This window comes from Notothenia rossii (assembly GCF_949606895.1).
Source record: "Notothenia rossii genome assembly, chromosome: 9".
Taxonomy (NCBI): domain Eukaryota; kingdom Metazoa; phylum Chordata; class Actinopteri; order Perciformes; family Nototheniidae; genus Notothenia; species Notothenia rossii.
In genome coordinates this window covers 1,313,709-1,320,910 of record NC_136907.1, presented here as the reverse complement: position 1 = coordinate 1,320,910, position 7,202 = coordinate 1,313,709, and the positions used below count along the sequence as shown (strand labels likewise).

Sequence of the window (7,202 nt, the reverse complement as noted above, 5' to 3'; positions counted from 1 at the left end):
CCGATAAGCAGATAGAGTATCTCCATCATATAAAGGTACCCTGTACAATTCTCATACTTGTTATATCTGTTTTAAATACCGACTGGGGATACGGTTCCCCGTGTGAGGCCATTGGAACAGCGTCTCCATAGAAAAAACTGTGAATCCTGGTCCGTTCCGACTCCGGTTAGCGGACATATAGGTGCATCAACATCCAGACAACATGACCACTACCACACCCTTTTTAAAAACAATGTTCCCAAAATAACAGGCCTGTCCGTTAGCGGGGATAGAAATGAGGCTCTGGGGTAAACACGTTGCTCGTTTATTCGCACCTTCGCGGTACAGGTTGCTGAAGCTGCTCAATTGCTCAATTGCGTGGGTCTTTTAAATGAAGACGTGTTGTTTGTTGATCAGTCTGAACTTTGGCTTTCTTCCATCAAATCGGAGCAAACACACTAAATCTGGCTTTCTTTAGAGGTCCTAAAATGCACTCAGGACGTGTAGACTGTACCGTAAACGTGTGCACACTCACTTCAAAACCCATGAAGCATGAGCGCACTCCTGACACGCTCTGCACTAGTAAATATATTTGTATTATTTATTATTATTATGATAAGTACCTCACACAACCCCACTTCAGACACTAAATACCTCCCAGTCCGCCTCTTACTTTTTACTGAAATATGTCCACGATTGTTGGATGCATTGCTGACTCTAGCCAACGTTTTCCTCATGCTCTATTAAATCCTGACTGATTGCTTCATTGATTTTACTTTCTCTTCAGATCCTAAGTCTTTAAACCGTCTCCAGAGACAGATCAATGACTTCACAATCCCCTCTCTCTGTTTATATGAAGCCTTCCTGATGCTCTCTGCACACACAGACAGGCTTCAGCGTGTTGTTGCTGCAACCGTTTCTTTCTGCAGGCTCAAACATGTCAACGTCTCAGAAAATGATATTTCTTCTGAAGCTGAATTAATCATTTCAAGGACTCTTGGATCAGCTGGGAAATGTATCAACCCAACCTGAGAACAGGGCTGTTTTCTGAGAACAAACATTTTGACTTTTTAAAGATATGTGGTTCTCACAGGACAAAGCTACAAACATCTTCTCAAATACGATGCAGTGGTGCAGATGAGAATAAAAAGAAGGTGAAATCTTGAGATGTTTTAAATCAAAAAGTCATATATTTGCAAAAGAAACTTAAGAGAGTGAGCGGGCGATGACCCAGCCTGGCAAAATAGTTGCTTTTCTGATAAATGAAGGAATTTAATCTCACTTAAATGTGGGGTAGGTAAGTTTGAGAAACCGGCTCGAGATACACTTGTTGTTATATTCCATGGAATGCTCTTAACATCCAGATAGCAATGAATATCTGAAGTGCTTTGACAACAAATACATTAAAATATATCATCTCTGGAAGCTGTAGCGCTGCAAAAAGCACGACCAGTCATCTGAGTCGGCTAAAGTAACTGGATGGCCTACCTGCCTGTCAGCCTTCCATCTGTGCACAAACTGATCTCGTGCCCTCATTGGTCATGTGCGCGTTCGTGTGTGTTGGAGGAGGGGCTCTATAAGGAAGTGGCAGATTTGTTCCGGTTGTGTATTTTCTAATTCCAGCGCACTCGAGCTGGTTTCTCCAGAATGACCAACCCCCCCTTTAACAAATGCATTAAATACATAAAACAGTAAAGCACTAAATGGAGGACAATAAAGTAAAAAATAAATAACCCTGGATTATTGTGACGAAGGAATCAAACTTTATTTTTACTGCTCTTTTCAAACAAATCAAATACATTTTAAAGTGAAAAATGAGGATGCTTAAAGTAGTAAAATGCAGTAAAGTAAAAAAGATAATGAAATATAACACTTAATAGAAGGGTTTTATTTGGGGCTCATCCTCCTCCGACAGTCACTTCATCATTCTCTATAAATAACATGTGCAGGGTTCAGTCTGAAGGTGTTTCATCAGAAAGACACTCAGCCGCTAAGATAGGAAAGAAGAAGTGAGCGTTTGCCCAGGAAGGTTCTTTATTTCATTCAAAGCTTTGTCTGGACACAGATGAACGAGGCAACCCCATTATAAAGTATTTCAAGCTTTTAAACCCTTTTGATTATGAAATAAATAATAATCGTATAGTTTTGTTAAAAGCTCTGGCATTTAGGGTAGAAAATGTGTTGACTCAGGTAAAGTTTAAATATCTAAAATGTGCAAAAGGTATGAGTGAATTTAAGGGAGGGAACTCTGGTGTGTGTCTCCCTCTGCTGGACACTGGATGTAAAACATCACAAATACCACCAAATTAAAAAGTCCTGCTTTTTCAACAGTCACATTAAAACAGTTACTAAGTCCACCTACTATCACTTTAAGAATTGATCTTGGATTAAAAGAATATTGTCAGAGCAGGATTTGGAAACAAAGTGGATCAGTCCAGTTCTGAAGTCTTTACACTGGTTCCTCTCTAACACTAAGAAAGTGGATCAGTCCAGTTCTGAAGTCTTTACACTGGTTCCTCTCGAACACTAAGAAAGTGGATCAGTCCAGTTCTGAAGTCTTTACACTGGTTCCTCTCGAACACTAAGAAAGTGGATCAGTCCAGTTCTGAGGTCTTTACACTGGTTCCTCACTGACACTAAGAAAGTGGATCAGTCCAGTTCTGAGGTCTTTACACTGGTTCCTCACTGACACTAAGAAAGTGGATCAGTCCAGTTCTGAAGTCTTTACACTGGTTCCTCTCTAACACTAAGAAAGTGGATCAGTCCAGTTCTGAAGTCTTTACACTGGTTCCTCTCTAACACTAAGAAAGTGGATCAGTCCAGTTCTGAAGTCTTTACACTGGTTCCTCACTGACACTAAGAAAGTGGATCAGTCCAGTTCTGAGGTCTTTACACTGGTTCCTCACTGACACTAAGAAAGTGGATCAGTCCAGTTCTGAGGTCTTTACACTGGTTCCTCTCTAACACTAAGAAAGTGGATCAGTCCAGTTCTGAGGTCTTTACACTGGTTCCTCACTGACACTAAGAAAGTGGATCAGTCCAGTTCTGAGGTCTTTACACTGGTTCCTCACTGACACTAAGAAAGAGGATCAGTCCAGTTCAGAAGTCTTTACACTGGTTCCTCACTGACACTAAGAAAGAGGATCAGTCCAGTTCTGAAGTCTTTACACTGGTTCCTCACTGACACTAAGAAAGTGGATCAGTCCAGTTCTGAAGTCTTTACCCTGGTTCCTCACTGACACTAAGAAAGTGGATCAGTCCAGTTCTGAAGTCTTTACACTGGTTCCTCACTAACACTAAGAAAGAGGATCAGTCCAGTTCTGAAGTCTTTACACTGGTTCCTCACTGATACTAAGAAAGTGGATCAGTCCAGTTCTGAGGTCTTTACACTGGTTCCTCACTAACTCTAAGAAAGAGGATCAGTCCAGTTCTGAGGTCTTTACTCTGGTTCCTCACTGACACTAAGAAAGTGGATCAGTCCAGTTCTGAGGTCTTTACACTGGTTCCTCACTAACACTAAGAAAGTGGATCAGTCCAGTTCTGAGGTCTTTACACTGGTTCCTCACTAACTCTAAGAAAGTGGATCAGTCCAGTTCTGAGGTCTTTACACTGGTTCGTCTCTAACAATAAGAAAGAGGATCAGTCCAGTTCTGAGGTCTTTACACTGGTTCCTCACTGACACTAGGAAAGTGGATCAGTCCAGTTCTGAGGTCTTTACACTGGTTCCTCACTAACACTAAGAAAGTGGATCAGTCCAGTTCTGAGGTCTTTACACTGGTTCCTCACTAACTCTAGGAAAGTGGATCAGTCCAGTTCTGAGGTCTTTACACTGGTTCCTCACTAACTCTAGGAAAGAGGATCAGTCCAGTTCTGAAGTCTTTACACTGGTTCCTCACTGACACTAGGAAAGTGGATCAGTCCAGTTCTGAGGTCTTTACACTGGTTCCTCACTAACACTAAGAGAGTGGATCAGTCCAGTTCTGAGGTCTTTACACTGGTTCCTCACTAACTCTAGGAAAGTGGATCAGTCCAGTTCTGAGGTCTTTACACTGGTTCCTCACTGACACTAAGAAAGTGGATCAGTCCAGTTCTGAGGTCTTTACACTGGTTCCTCACTGACAGTAAGAAAGTGGATCAGTCCAGTTCTGAGGTCTTTACACTGGTTCCTCACTAACAATAAGAAAGTGGATCAGTCTAGTTCTGAAGTCTTTACACTGGTTCCTCACTAACACTAAGAAAATGGATCAGTCCAGTTCTGAGGTCTTTACACTGGTTCCTCACTAACAATAAGAAAGTGGATCAGTCCAGTTCTGAGGTCTTTACACTGGTTCCTCACTGACACTAAGAAAGTGGATCAGTTCAGTTCTGAGGTCTTTACCCTGGTTCCTCTCTAACACTAAGAAAGTGGATCAGTCCAGTTCTGAGGTCTTTACACTGGTTCCTCACTAACACTAAGAAAGTGGATCAGTCCAGTTCTGAGGTCTTTACACTGGTTCCTCACTAACACTAAGAAAGTGGATCAGTCCAGTTCTGAGGTCTTTACCCTGGTTCCTCACTAACACTAAGAAAGTGGATCAGTCCAGTTCTGAAGTCTTTACACTGGTTCCTCACTAACACTAAGAAAGTGGATCAGTCCAGTTCTGAGGTCTTTACACTGGTTCCTCACTAACACTAAGAAAGAGGATCAGTCCAGTTCTGAGGTCTTTACACTGGTTCCTCACTGACACTAAGAAAGTGGATCAGTCCAGTTATGAAGTCTTTACACTGGTTCCTCACTAACACTAAGAAAGTGGATCAGTCCAGTTCTGAGGTCTTTACACTGGTTCCTCACTAACACTAAGAAAGAGGATCAGTCCAGTTCTGAGGTCTTTACACTGGTTCCTCACTGACACTAAGAAAGTGGATCAGTCCAGTTATGAAGTCTCTACACTGGTTCCTCACTAACACTAAGAAAGTGGATCAGTCCAGTTCTGAGGTCTTTACACTGGTTCCTCACTAACACTAAGAAAGTGGATCAGTCCAGTTCTGAGGTCTTTACACTGGTTTCTCACTAACACTAAGAAAGTGGATCAGTCCAGTTCTGAGGTCTTTACACTGGTTCCTCACTAACACTAAGAAAGAGGATCAGTCCAGTTCTGAGGTCTTTACACTGGTTCCTCACTAACACTAAGAAAGTGGATCAGTCCAGTTCTGAGGTCTTTACACTGGTTCCTCACTAACACTAAGAAAGAGGATCAGTCCAGTTCTGAGGTCTTTACACTGGTTCCTCACTGACACTAAGAAAGTGGATCAGTCCAGTTATGAAGTCTCTACACTGGTTCCTCACTGACACTAAGAAAGTGGATCAGTCCAGTTCTGAGGTCTTTACACTGGTTCCTCACTGACACTAAGAAAGTGGATCAGTCCAGTTCTGAAGTCTTTACACTGGTTCCTCACTGACACTAAGAAAGTGGATCAGTCCAGTTCTGAGGTCTTTACACTGGTTCCTCACTAACACTAAGAAAGTGGATCAGTCCAGTTCTGAAGTCTTTACACTGGTTCCTCACTGACACTAAGAAAGTGGATCAGTCCAGTTCTGAGGTCTTTACACTGGTTCCTCACTGACACTAAGAAAGTGGATCAGTCCAGTTCTGAAGTCTTTACACGGCTTCCTGTCAGAGACTTCATTCTGCTGCTGGTTTATAAAGCATTGAATGGTTCATTCTGATCTGCTGCTACATTATGATCCATCCAGAACTCTCAGGTCTTCTGGTCTGCTTTCGGTCCCCAGAACCAGAAATAAACCTGGAGAAGTTCAGTTATCCAAACATCTGGAACAAACTCCCAGAATCCTGCAGGTCCTTTTAAATCCAGTCTAAAGAACTGTTCATATCTCACACTGCACTGTAACTTTATTCATGTTTTATTTTATACCTGCGTTATTTTATTATCTTTGCTTTTTAACCTGTTAAGCCTGGCATCCCCAGCTTTTTTTTCACCAAACTGTATCTCAGGGCTTCTTAACAACCTATTAATGGTTCTTACCCACTTAACGGGAAGAAACTCAGCTAACTGACGATACGAACCATTTTTACCGAAACAAAATACAAGTCTCACAAGAAGCAAAAACGGAAAATAGTCTTACCCTTGCTGATTTTCTGATCTAAAGTTGTCTTCAATGGCATTAAAACGATAAAGACGCTGCTGAAGGCTAATCCAATGTGTCTGTGTTACTTTGAAAGGATTACTGATAATCCATCATTCCATCTTTGTCAAAAACGGAAATTTCATATTAGCTGTTATTAGCACTATTAGAGCTACAACCCAGCTTCCGGTTTTGGGCATGCTGGCTGCGCATCACTCTCATTCACCAATGGTAATGTTTAGATGGATTTTAGGAACTTCCCTCTCAATTCTATTGGCTCTAATGCTGCGTTCACACCGGACGCGATGCGAGGTTTGGGGGCGGCGCGATTACATGTAAAGTCAATGCGGAGACGCGGACAGACGCAAATTTGCTCCGACGGCGAGCACGAAGCGGTGGACGCGGCGCGAATCACGCGATTGAGGCAATTGAACTGTGCCGCGTCAAACGCGAGAGTTCAATTTTTCCAACTCGAGCGTCAAATTCACGTAACCCGTTCTCGCGGAAGCCAATCAGCGGTGAGGATCTCAGCCTGCCGTCACTGACGTTCAACCAGAAAACATCAGCCGTTAGCTGTTAGCCTTCAGAGCTCACAGCTCTTCATATCTGTTCAGAAACTAGAAAAAAGTGAAACAAGTCCAAACCACAGACTGTCTGTGTCATGGAGAATACAGTCACTGGTTTATCGATGTCTGTAGGACGTTGTTATGAGTGTGGAATTAGCATATACAACATTAGCTTAGCCTGGTCGACCCAATATCCATTCAGAAAACACGCATTTTAAAAGATGTTTCGCCTGCTTCAGACTTGTCAAAGCATTAATTCATGGTTTTTACTAACCGGTATCAGTATGTTGTTACGTCAGCATCATTTTTGAAACGTGTATTACAATTTAATCACGGTAAAATATGTTCATTATGTTGTAGTTGTAGCTCCCGAGCCAGCGCTTCTTGTTTGAATGATGCGAGTAAACACAGCTGGCAGCCGCGGTGAAACTCGAGCGATTAGAGCAAAGCGAATATTCGCATTGCGTCCGGTGTGAACGCAGCATAACGGTTCAAAAGAGGTGTCAATCATCAAAATCAACTGATGGGTTCCA

General features: G+C 42.3%; 1 protein-coding gene across 1 annotated transcript in view; it reads left to right on the top strand.

The window, feature by feature from the left end:
* Window positions 1–7,202, top strand: part of slc13a5a (solute carrier family 13 member 5a) — a 110,661-nt gene that overhangs the window by 57,227 nt on the left and 46,232 nt on the right. The gene's annotated exons all lie outside the window — the stretch shown is intronic.